Here is a 12,113-nt window from a genome sequence, read left to right on the forward strand (position 1 = left end):
TTAATGTAATAACGCCAGTTATAAGATTAGAGTTTGCATGGTATAACTTTTTCTAGCTTTTTATTCGCAGGCAGCATATGAAAGGGTCTTTTTTAATCCAATTTGACAAATTCTGTATTTTAATTGCTGTGTTCAGATCTGTAACACAATGTAATTTTTGATATGGTTGAATACATTTTTGCTAGTTATTTTTTAGTTATGCTATCTGTTCCTTGTTTTTTTATTCATTTTGTTCTTCAGCATTAAGAATTTTTTTAAACTTCCATTTTATCTTCACCATATAGCTATCCTTTTTTGTTTTTTTTTTTTAAAAAAAGGTTTTTACTAGTTGTCCTACAGTTTACAACTATGGCCCACAGGTCTGATCTAGTCACTGCCTGTTTTGGTCTGGTCTCAAGCTAACAATTTTTTAAAATTTTTAGGTGATTTGAAAACACATCAAATCAAATCGAATCAAATCAAAGCAAATAAACAAAAACAAAGAAGAATATGGGATAAAGATTGTATATGATACACAAGGCTAAAATATTTACCATTTGGTCCTTTAGAAAATGTGTTTGCTGGCCCTTGGTTTACTATGTCCATCGTTAATTAATCACAGTCTGCCTTTGTATAGTACGATACCACTTCAACTGGAGTGTAAGAACTTAGAAAAGGTACACTCCCATTTCTTCTCTCCCATCTTTTGTGCTATCTTTTTCATACGTGGTACTTTTAAAAAGGCTATAAACACAAAATGCATTACTACTATTTTTCTTTGGGCAATTACCTTTTACAGCAAATAAAAATAAGTTTAAATGTTTTTTATAATATTCTTTGTTTTAACAATTTCTAAGAACTTTCATTTCTTTGCGTAGATCTAATTTTCTTTCTGGTCTCATATTCTTTCTGCCTAGAAAACTTACTTTGATATTCTTTGTAGTACAGATCTTCTCCTAATAAGTTCTCTGAGTTTTTTTTTTCCTTCTTTTTTTTTTTGAGGAAGATCAGCCCTGAGCTAACATCTGCCAATCCTCCTCTTTTTGCTGAAGAAGACTGGCTGTGGACTAACATCCATGTTCATCTTCCTCCACTTTATATGGGATGCCGCCACAGCATGGCTTGCCAAGCGGTGCATCAGTGTGCGCCCGGGATCCAAACCAGCAAACCCCAGGCCGCCACAGCAGAGCGTGCACACTTAACCACTTGCACCACCGGGCTGGCCCTTCTCTGAGTTTTTATTTGTTTAATTATTATTATTTTTTTTTTGTCTTTGTGCTTTTTGAAAGGTATTTTTACTGGGTTTTGAATTCTGGGTTGATAGTTTCTTTTTTCAGCACTTTAAAGATGACATTTAATTATCTTTATTGTATAATTCTGATGAGACATCTATTCCACATCTTATTTTGTTTCTGTCTATGTAATGGGTCTGTTTTCTTTTAACTTACTTCAAGATTTTCTTAACATTTGTTTTTAGTAGTTTGCATGTGACGTGTGTATGTTATGGTATTTATCCTACTTGGAGTTCTCTGAGCTTTTTGGGCATGTGGTTTACTATGTTTCATTATTTTTGGAAAAGCCTCAGTGATTATTTTTTCAAATTTTTTTTCTCCCCATTCTCTTTTCCTTCTTCTCAGATTTAAATTATACATATAGTAGACCATTTTATATTGTCCGATAACTCTTGGACACACTGTTCTAGTTTTTTGTTTTTGTTTGTTCACTGGTTTATTTATTTATTTTTTACTAATTGTTCTCTTAGTAGTCCAGTTTGGATAATATCTTTCAACCTACCTTCAAATTCACTGATTCTTTCTTCAGCTCAGTTGAATTTATGGATGAGTTAGGCAAAAGAATTCTTAAACTTTGTTACAGTGTCCTTTACTTACAGTATTTCTATTAAACCTTTTCTTTATTATTTCCATTCAACTTTTCATGTAGTTTCCATCTGTCTGCTAAAATTATTCATGGAGACTTTAACATAGTAATCATAGTTACTTTAAATTATCTGTCTTGTAGTTCCAACATATGCATCCTTTATGAATCTTTTCTCATTGATTATTTTTTTTGTTTCTTTGTTTTGTGAGGAAGATTGGCCCTAAGCTAGCATCTGTTGCTAATCTTCCTCTTTTTTGCTTGAGGAAGATTGTCCCTGAGCTACCATCTGTGTCAATCTTCCTCTGTTTTGTATATGGGATGCCACCACAGCATGGCTTGATGAGTAGTGTGGAAGTCCATGCCCAGGATCCAACCCATGAACTCCAGGCTGCCAAAGCGGAGCACGCGAACTTAACCACTATGCCACTGGACTGGGCCCTTGTTGATTATTTTGTCTGTTGACAGTGGGTTGTTTCTTGCTTTTATATGTTTCATAATTTTTCCTTGATTGTTGCATGGAGTGTGTAGAACTTTAGAGCCTGAAGTGAATGTTATTTAAGCCTGGAATTATATAATCTTCTTCTTCTCCTAAACTATTACACTGGAGGGTAGAGTTGATATAGTCAGGAGATGAACTGACAGGGATTTTGTTGATGCTATGTTTATCTTCTGTGCATCATCATTTTCTAATTCTCCAGAGTTCACTTTGTGCTTAAGGTGAGGGCAAATTAATTTGCTTGAGGTTTTATCTCAATATTCCTGCTACATCTTTGGCTTTCAGGCTTCTGTCTGCACTTGCTCCTCAGAGAGGGTTTCTCTCCCCATCTTGCCTCTCCCCTAGTGATAGACTGCTGTTGCTTATTATTCAGTCCTTGATAGTGTGCTGGGGGTCCTTCCTACTAGTACCTGTTGGTGTGATCTAGCCTCATTTCTGGACAAGCTCTATGTTCCTGCATCTCAGATGTGTGATTTTATTGGTTATCTTACCCCTCCACCCGCAGTATGACACCACCAACGGTCTGGGCTCAGGAAATTTTCCTGGAATGGTGGCAATGGAGATGTGAGGAATAGTATGAATTTGAGATACATTTAGGAGATAAAATCAATAAGACTTAGTAAATAATAGGATATACAGGATGTGGGTTTAAAAGTTTGAAGAGTGATTCTTTTTTCAATCAAAAGGATGCCTACACATTTTCTGAAAGATATTTCTTATTGGTTATGTGGTAATCTGATAGAGTCTGCCTGACCAGGCACTTATACACCTTTGCATTAACTCTTACGTTTACCACTATCATACATTTCAGCGTGTATTGCATAAAGAAGGTGAAATCCTTTCTTTGCTTATGGCCATATTTTAGCTACTAGTCTGACCATCTCCAATTTTACCCATGCATTTCAGGGTGAAATATAATTCATATGTTTTCTTGATTACAATCACAAACTAGTGCCTCCCTAAAATTACTACTTTGTCACAATCTATTAGGTGACTCAACATTTTTGTCATCCATGTACAGATTCAGGCAGGGGTGAAGTGTGAAGCTTAGAAAGTTTTTTTTTCTAAATTCATGCCTTGAAGATAACAGTAACCACTTTGAGTTTTAGGAATAGTGTGTGTCACCTCCATGATCAGTCGACACTATTAAAGATACCATGATTCTGGGATGTATTAAGAGAGGTGTCACATGTAAGAACCAAATTCTCTGAGCTTCTTGGATCTGTAGTTTGGTGTTTGACATTAATTTAGGGAAATTCTCAGTCTTTATGGCTTCAAATATGCTTCTGCTCCTTCTCTCTTTCTTCTCCTTTTGATATTCTCATTATGCATGTCTTACACCTTTTAAAGTTGTCCCACAATTCTTGGATATCCTGGGGTTTTTTGTTTGCTTGTTTTGTTTTGTTTTTCAGTCTTTTTTCTCTTTGCTTTTTCAGTTTGGGAGGTTTCTATTGTCATGTCCTCCAGTTCAGAGATTTTTTTCTCAGTCATGTCCAATCTGCTAAGGAGCCCATCAAAGTCAGTCTTCATTTCTGTTAGAGTGTTTTTTGATCTTTAACATTTCTTTTTGATTCTTTCTTAGAATTTCCTTCTGTTTGCTTATACTATCCTTCTGTTCTTACATGTTGTCTACTTTTTCCAGTAAAGCCTTTACCATATTAATCATAGTTTTTTTAAAGTTCCCAGTCTAATTCCAACATCCTTGCCATATCTGAGTCTGGTTCTGATGCTTGTTCAGTCTCTTCAAGCTGTGCTTTTTACCTTTTAATATGCTTTATAATTTTTTGTTGAAAGATGGACATAATGTACTGGGTTAAAGGAACTGTAATAAAGAGGCCATTAATAGGACATTAATAATATAGTGTTGAGGTGTGGGGGGAGAAGAAGGATTCTATAGCTCCATGATTATGTCTCAGTCTTTTGGTGAGCCTGTGCCCCTGAACTGTGAACTTCACTAGTACTTCTCAGGGTTTTTTTTGTCCTCTGCCCAGCAGCCCCCCCCCCCCCCATTTAGGTGGGGACAGCATTGCTAGAAAGGTCTAGAGTTTGTTATTTCCCTTTCCCCAGATCAGTTAGGCTCTCATAAAATCTCAGCAGGTTAGGCTCTAGTAAAATAGTTTCTTCTGAGATTGGGTCTTATAATGAACAGAATACTCTGGCATACTTCAAAATAGTTCCTTTTCCCCTCCTCCTACTGGAAGCACTGGGAGATTTTTCTCCAATATTCTTTGTAAGACTATTCTAGAGCTCCTGCAGCTAAAAGTCACGAAAGTATGGAGGACCCCCTATGCCTGGATCCCCACCGGAGATTTTCACTCTCAGAGTTGCCCACACTGAGACTTCAGCAATTCATCAATTACAGTTCCAATTTCCTACCCCGGAACTAGTTCCCACAGAGGTTTCTGTTTGTGGGATTCTGCTCTGGTAAGTTGTGTTCCTCTGTGTTCGCCTCTCTCTCTAATTTTTGGTACAGTGATTTGCCCTGTGACCTCACTTCTCTGAAAGGATCTAAGAAGAAATGTTGATTTTTTTCAGTTTGTTCAGCTTTTACTTGTTGTTAGGACATAGCAGTGACTTCTAAACTCCTTACATGCTGAATCAGAAACAGAAAGTCTGACAAAAGGAAATTTCATCCTTAAATAATTCAGTAGAGTAAACATTCTTAATTGGAAGGTTTAAATATTGTCTCGTCTTCTGGAGGCAGTTAGACCAGATGGATTTTTGAGTGTAATTTCAGAAGGTAGTAACAATTTTTAAAGGAAAAATTACATGAAAGAAGTTTAAATTGTAAGGATCCTATCTATTCATAAAGTATAACAATGATTTGATTACAGTGTTTCTGAGGTTCTAAAAAGGATTCCCCAAGAAAGTTTTGAAATGCATACTTACACATATTTTTAAGAATTCTAAAGATATCACCAGGAGAGATGGTTATATCTCACACTACCAGAAATAGTAGGATGGACCTAGTGTCTTCCTGAAATTCTATCATACCTTTGTTAATTCTTTGAGGACAAACCATTTGTGTCAAAATCGTGTCTTTATAGTAGAAACAAAACTCTATAGATGATTTTAAAGTATTTTCAAGTCAAAATACTACAAACTATGAATCAAATAATGTTGTTATTGTTGTTAGTAAATAGAGATATTTGTTAGAAATCATTATAATAGTGGCATGGTTCTCTAAGTTACACTGCTTTTATACTAGAGACCATGGCTCCCATTATTAACACGTACATAATGCTAAATAAGTTTCTAAATAAGAATTTTCTTAAACCCAATATACAGGTAAGAATGCAAAAAAACTCTAAATAAACAAACTCCAGGCAGAGAAAAGCCCTTTCTAGAATAGAAAAGAGCTCCTCTGTTTTTATCCCTGGGTGAACAGTGGGGATGGAATTATATCTGCCATAAACAGAGGGGGAAATGGAGGAACTTTGTGAGGATAAAATTTAACCCTAAGGAAGAATCATTAAAATCCTAGTAATGAAAAATAAAGTATCTAAATTAAGATATTCATTGGAAAGTCTTAACAGCAGATTAAACCAGTTAATAAAAATCACGTAAATTGAAGTCCAGAAGAAGAAAAAAGAGCATCAGAGAGATATTTCAGACAATATGAAGTATATGTATACAGGATCATAGAGAAGAGAGAATCCAAAAGACAAAACATTTGAAGATGTTTTCTGAGAACTTCCTAAAATTGCTGTAGGATCTCAGTCCTCTAAAAACCTTGTGCCTTAAAACTTGAAAAAAATTTTTTATTTTATTAAGAGAAAAAAAAATTGCATAGCATATCTTTACCTACTTTAGTCATATAAAAAATTGGCTATTTTAATCTAGAAAATATTACTTCTTCAGTCAAACAGAAATTCCACTGGAAAAATGAAAGATATATTTAGATAATACAATTAGTTAGCAAATATATAATAAATAAATATGTAAAATATACTAAAAAATATAGTATAATATATATAAACAACAAACACAAATCAAGGATCCTGGGATCCATTCTTTCATACTGTCTTAGACCATTCAGGATGTTATAACAAAATACTAGAGACCAAGTGACTTAGAAAACCAGAAACTTATTTCTTACAGTTTCGGAGGCTAGAAGTTCAAGATCAACGTGCCAGCATGGTCGGGTTTGGTTGAAAGCCCTCCTGGGCTGCAGACTGCTGACTTCTTACCGTGTCCTCACATGGTGGAAGGGACAAGCAAGCTCTCTGGGGCTTCTTCTATAAGAGTACTAATCCCATTAATGAGGGCTCCACTTCCCAAAGTTCCCACCTCCAGATGCCATCACATTAGGCATTAAGATTTCAACGTATGAATTTTGAGGCGGCATCTTCAGACCATAGTACACACCTTCCACATTCAGTCAACTATCAAGTTTTTATACCTCCTATATATCTCTTTAATTAACCCTTTTCTCTCCATACCTACCAAAAAATATTTATTTAAAATTATCATCTACTTTTTCAAAGATGAAAGGAAAAGTTTATCAGCTAGTCTCTACTCATCATTCCACTTTCAACAGGGAGGATGCCCAGGGAGAAATGACTTGCTTAAATCTTCTTATAAACATACAATTAAAACTACCTGATGGCATTAACTAATAAAAAGATAAAGGAGGGTCCTTGTCTATGGCCTGCTTGTAGCAGAATTTACCTGTCTGTCTAGATTAATCTTTGATTCTTTTGAGTCTAATTGGATAATCCAAGGCTATGTTTTCTTAGATTGGTGCTGTTAACAGAATTATCTTTATTTCATACCTATAATAATGGCTAAGACACATTTTAGCAAGAAAAAAGAGGGAATGGAAATACATTATGAGAATTTGATGTCTATCTATTGTTGGTGGAAAGTGGTAAAAGACTTGAGGTAGATTATAAAAGGCAATTTTTATCAATGGAATTTGGGAGAAATAAGTTTAAAGCCAGGCTAAGTGAACTGAGTTCCAGGCAGAAGGGAAATTTTCAAAAAAATTCTTTCCTCTGGATGTTGTTACCAACCCTGCTGAAAGCTAAGCTAGATTTCTAATAAGACTAAAAAAATGAAAGAATGAGAAACAGACTTTGTTTTTTTTTTTGGTTAGCTTTTTGGCCATATTACATTTTTGGTGCACTAAGCACCAGGAAAAATGTTATGTTCACTTGCAAAATAACTCAATTAATGAGACCATTCATTACTTAAAAAATATAAACAAGTAATTGGAAGCAAAAACTAGATGAGCATTGAACTCCAAGGATATTCTGTAAAAGAACTAGGACTTTTTAAAGAGAAACACCAGTAAAAAGAATTAACAATCAATGAGATACTTTATTAATTCTAGATACTGCCAAGTGGAACAGATTATTTGGTTGATCTCTAATCACCAAGTAGCAACAAACCTTTGTGAACAGATGTCTTTCTATGGTATGACAGCTATCTTCCTGCAGTGAGTGAAGACGATGGTTTGGAAAAAACCTTCAGAGGGTTAATTGCTTCAACTCTCACTGACTCACAAGTGGAATTTTCCTGAAGTGATAGGAATGTAAGGTGTGCAGACCATCCACCTAGTCTGGCTTTATTGTGATCCAGGATGATACACTGAACTTAATGCCATTGACGTAGACTATGACACAGGATGTAGTAAGAATAACTATCCATCTTGAACAACTTAGGTACTTTGCTCTTAGTAGACCAAGGAAATATTCAGGTGGTAGTATCTGACCTACATCTTGGGCTGTGTGATGGGAAAATGAGATACGTTGTCCAATTGAGAGGTGGGACAAAGGGAAGAAATGGAAAGACTAATGGAGGTAATAATAACATACTCAATTGGTGGCTTTTGAGGAATGTGTTGAAATAAAGAACATTTTCAAAATCTCCACTAAGAAGATGACAGCATATTTTTAATGCTTGAGAGGTAAGAGATCCACTCTGACCCAATCCTCACATATTAAAGCATCATGCCAAATGTGTCTTATTTTCTCTAACTTAGAGAAATTAAAATATAATTAAGAAAATTATGATTTAGAGTGGAAAATACTTGAGCAGGAGGTGAGGGTCAGTTTACTCCTTTACTTAAATCTATTGAATCTTAAAAAGATTGACCGAGGGGATGAGGTTTGCTTTCCCAGTGCATGAGTGGCATGGAGGGAAATATGGGCAGTATCTCGGGCCTTATAAGACAGTTTGAGTGATGTAGCCTGGAGACGTTATGCAAAACCTTTTTAGGATTGATGGATATGAAGCTCAATGTACAATAATTCTTAGAGAAAATAGAGATGGTACTCTGAAAGATGCAAAGTTAAAGTGGGAGGGTGTGGAAATTACATGAAGGAGGGAACTAAATTTAGAAATTGAAGAGCTTATTCTCTAGTCCAGTCACTTTTACCTGGACATTTAGGTAGTATAATAGTATTGGACATTTAGGAATATGGTGTAATTTTGCCATTACTTTTTCAGAGGAGTTATCCGCCAAGCCTGACCTTTGCCCAGTTTTAATTTGCCATGCTAAATGAGAACCTTTATCATTATCCATGCCCTTCTAAGTAGTGAAAGTTAGTCGCTACAGAATTCTAGGGGACAACATAAGAACAGTGTTCTGATTGAGGAAATACTTGAAGTTTGATTATCCCGAATTTTCTTTTCATCTGTCTTTTCTGGCCAGTACATAGAGCAGTTTCCTGGAGATTGACAGTGGATTGTCAAGAATTAGAAAGTCCATTCCTCTGAACATTTCAGTTGTACTGAAGTGTACTTAAATAGTATCTAAATAATATTTTAAATCCTATATAAGAAGTACAACAGGCCAAGCAGGATTGGTTAGCCAATATAGATGTGGCTAATGATTTCTTTAAAATATCAATTTTGAAGTTGATCCAGGCACAATTTGCATTCTTATGAAATGGAATCCAATATGTCACAAGGATACTTGAATTCACCACCATATAGTCATAATCTGGTAAGGTGGCACTTGGACTTGATAAAGGAGTCCTTTTGGCTCCTCGTGACAAAGTCAAGAGAATAGTATCATAATTTGAATGGGACACTGAGCAAAACCAACATTAAAAGTCTTATAAAGAGTGACGGAATAGGCAATTCCAATAAGCCATTATGGCCCAGTTGAGAAAGTAGCGTTAAAAGTGTTTAAAACTAGAATATACGAGGACTGAAGCATTTGGCAAAAGTTGAATAAGGCTACCTAGAAGAGAGCTCTAGATTTCGAACTCAAATGCTGCCCATTTGAAAGGATATTTCTAGCTTGTTGTCAGACATTGGTCAAAAGTGTCCCATCACAGAAGGGCATCAGATAATTCTGAGGCTGGAAATAATGATCATGTCTTGGGGGATGTCAGAAGAACATCTGAATAAATATCAAAGTTCATGGAGAGAAAGTAGAAAAAATCAGAGTTAGTGCATCACATATATGAGCAGGTTGTTGCTTCACTGCCAGCAGAGCCAACAATTGAGTCTCCTAGACCTCCATACCCCTTTCAATTTGCGATCTGAACCTCCTGATTTTCTCCCAGGTGAGGCAAAGCAGTTGCTTAGTTCACTGATGAAGTTCCTGAATCGAAGGGCACATTGCTATTTGGAAATCAGTCACACCATCCCCTGCAGAAGAAAAAACCTTGATGTAAAAAGTCAAGGGGAAATCAAGGGTAGAACTGAGACCCACTTATGTAGCAAGAGAAGAGAAGGTAGGCTCATGCCCACAGGGGAACGTTTGAATATTTTTAGGCTCTTGAGCTGTAGTCAATTGGTCTATAGGCAAATGGGTCTTTTAAAAAACACATCTTCATACAGGAGACTCATTTATGGAAATCTCTGTGAGATTTAGAGGAATAATTTATATGTGCCATGTAGATGCCAAACAAAAATCCCAATCGCCAGCTGAGAAGTCAAATGGAATGCTACGACAGAAATAGTCAAATCCCTAGAGCAGGGGTGCAGGTGCTAAGACCATGCACCAATGAGCTGAGATGATGAATCCACTAATATAGAAAAGTACACCCACTGTCCACAAGGAAGGAATTGCTTGAAATATCTGTGAGTAAAGTTTCCCCCAAATAAAGGCCTATATTTAGAAGACAAGTATATTATATTGAATATCTATCCAAAGGGCTACAAATTGGGATTAACTGTGGTTGATATTTAATCTACTAAGCTTTGCTTATCATAAAATGGGCAACCTTAGAAAATATGACATAATTGATTGTTTGGAACAAGTTCCTATCAATATGGCCTACCTGAATATATTTTGGCCTACCTGAATACATTTCTTATACTCAAGGTTCATACTACTTTGGGCCAGGAAGTATTCTAAACGTTTACATATATTAACTCTTTTAGTCCTACAGCATTCTATGAGGAACATACTATTACCATCCAAACTTTAGAGATGAAGAAACTGAGTCACCAGAGGTTAAGTGAATTTCCCAATGTCATGCAGGAAGTTAGTGACAGAGTCAATAAAAGCTGTCTGCGAATTCTCTGCTCCTAAGCAGCATACTATATTGCCTCTCCACAGTCAAACATTGATCCAAATTTTTAGAAAGCAGTTTAGCAATGTATACTGAGAATCTTAAAAGCAATCATTTTCTTGCATATTTTTATTGCAGCATTTTTTTTTTTTTTTTTTTTTTTGTGAGGAGATCAGCCCTGAGCTAACATCCGCCAATCCTCCTCTTTTTTTTTTGCTGAGGAAGACGGCCGTGGGCTAACATCTGTGCCTATCTTCCTCCACTTTATATGGGACGCCGCCACAGCATGGCTTACCAAGCAGTGCGTCTGTGCGCGCCCCAGATCGGAACCAGCGAACCCCCGGCCGCCGCAGCGGAGCGCGCGCACTTAACTGCTTGCGCCACCCGGCCGGCCCCTATTGCAGCATTTTTTATAACACAGAAAAACAAGATCCAAAATAATGGCTAGCTATATGAAAATGATTATGCAAATTTTAGTGAATAATAAATTAATAAACCAAATAAAATAATATGCAGATATTAAAATAATAGTTTTAGAATTTCTGAAATTAAAAGGAATTAGTGAAAGAAGTAAAAACACAATTCCATGCTCATTATGATTTGTCACTACATATATAAATTTAAAACTGGAAGGAGGGGCCGGCCCCGTGGCTTAGCGGTTAAGTGCGCCGGCTCTGCTACTGGAGGCCCGGGTTGGGATCCCGGGCGCACCGATGCACCGCTTCTCTGGCCATGCTGAGGCTGCGTCCCACATACAGCAACTAGAAGGATGTGCAAATATGACATACAACTATCTACTGGGGCTTTGGGGGAAAAAAAAAGGAGGAAGATTGGCAATAAATGTTAGCTCAGAGCTGGTCTTCCTCAGCAAAAAGAGGAGGATTAGCGTGGATGTTAGCTCAGGGCTGATCTTCCTCACACACACACAAAAAATATATACATATATATAAAAAAAATAAATAAATAAAACTGGAAGGAACGGTACAAAATGTTGTTAGCAAATGTATTTGGGTTGTGATATTATGAGTTAATTTCTCTTTTTTTGATTTTTATACATTTACCAAAATTAGAATAATAAACACATTTCCTTTTAAATGGAAAATAATTTCTTAAAAATACTTGGTTCTATTCCTCTGTGTGATTAATATTAAGAGCTTCTTATATATATTTGCTCAATTATTGAGAAAATGAGCTGTTTCCTGTATGTACTCATCACTTTCACAATGGTCAACTGGTCCGTCTCTGTTATTCTGTAGCTTAAGAGTGTATTTAAATATCCATGCACA

This window comes from Diceros bicornis, chromosome 10, assembly GCF_020826845.1.
Source record: "Diceros bicornis minor isolate mBicDic1 chromosome 10, mDicBic1.mat.cur, whole genome shotgun sequence".
In the NCBI taxonomy this organism is placed as follows: Eukaryota; Metazoa; Chordata; class Mammalia; order Perissodactyla; family Rhinocerotidae; genus Diceros; species Diceros bicornis.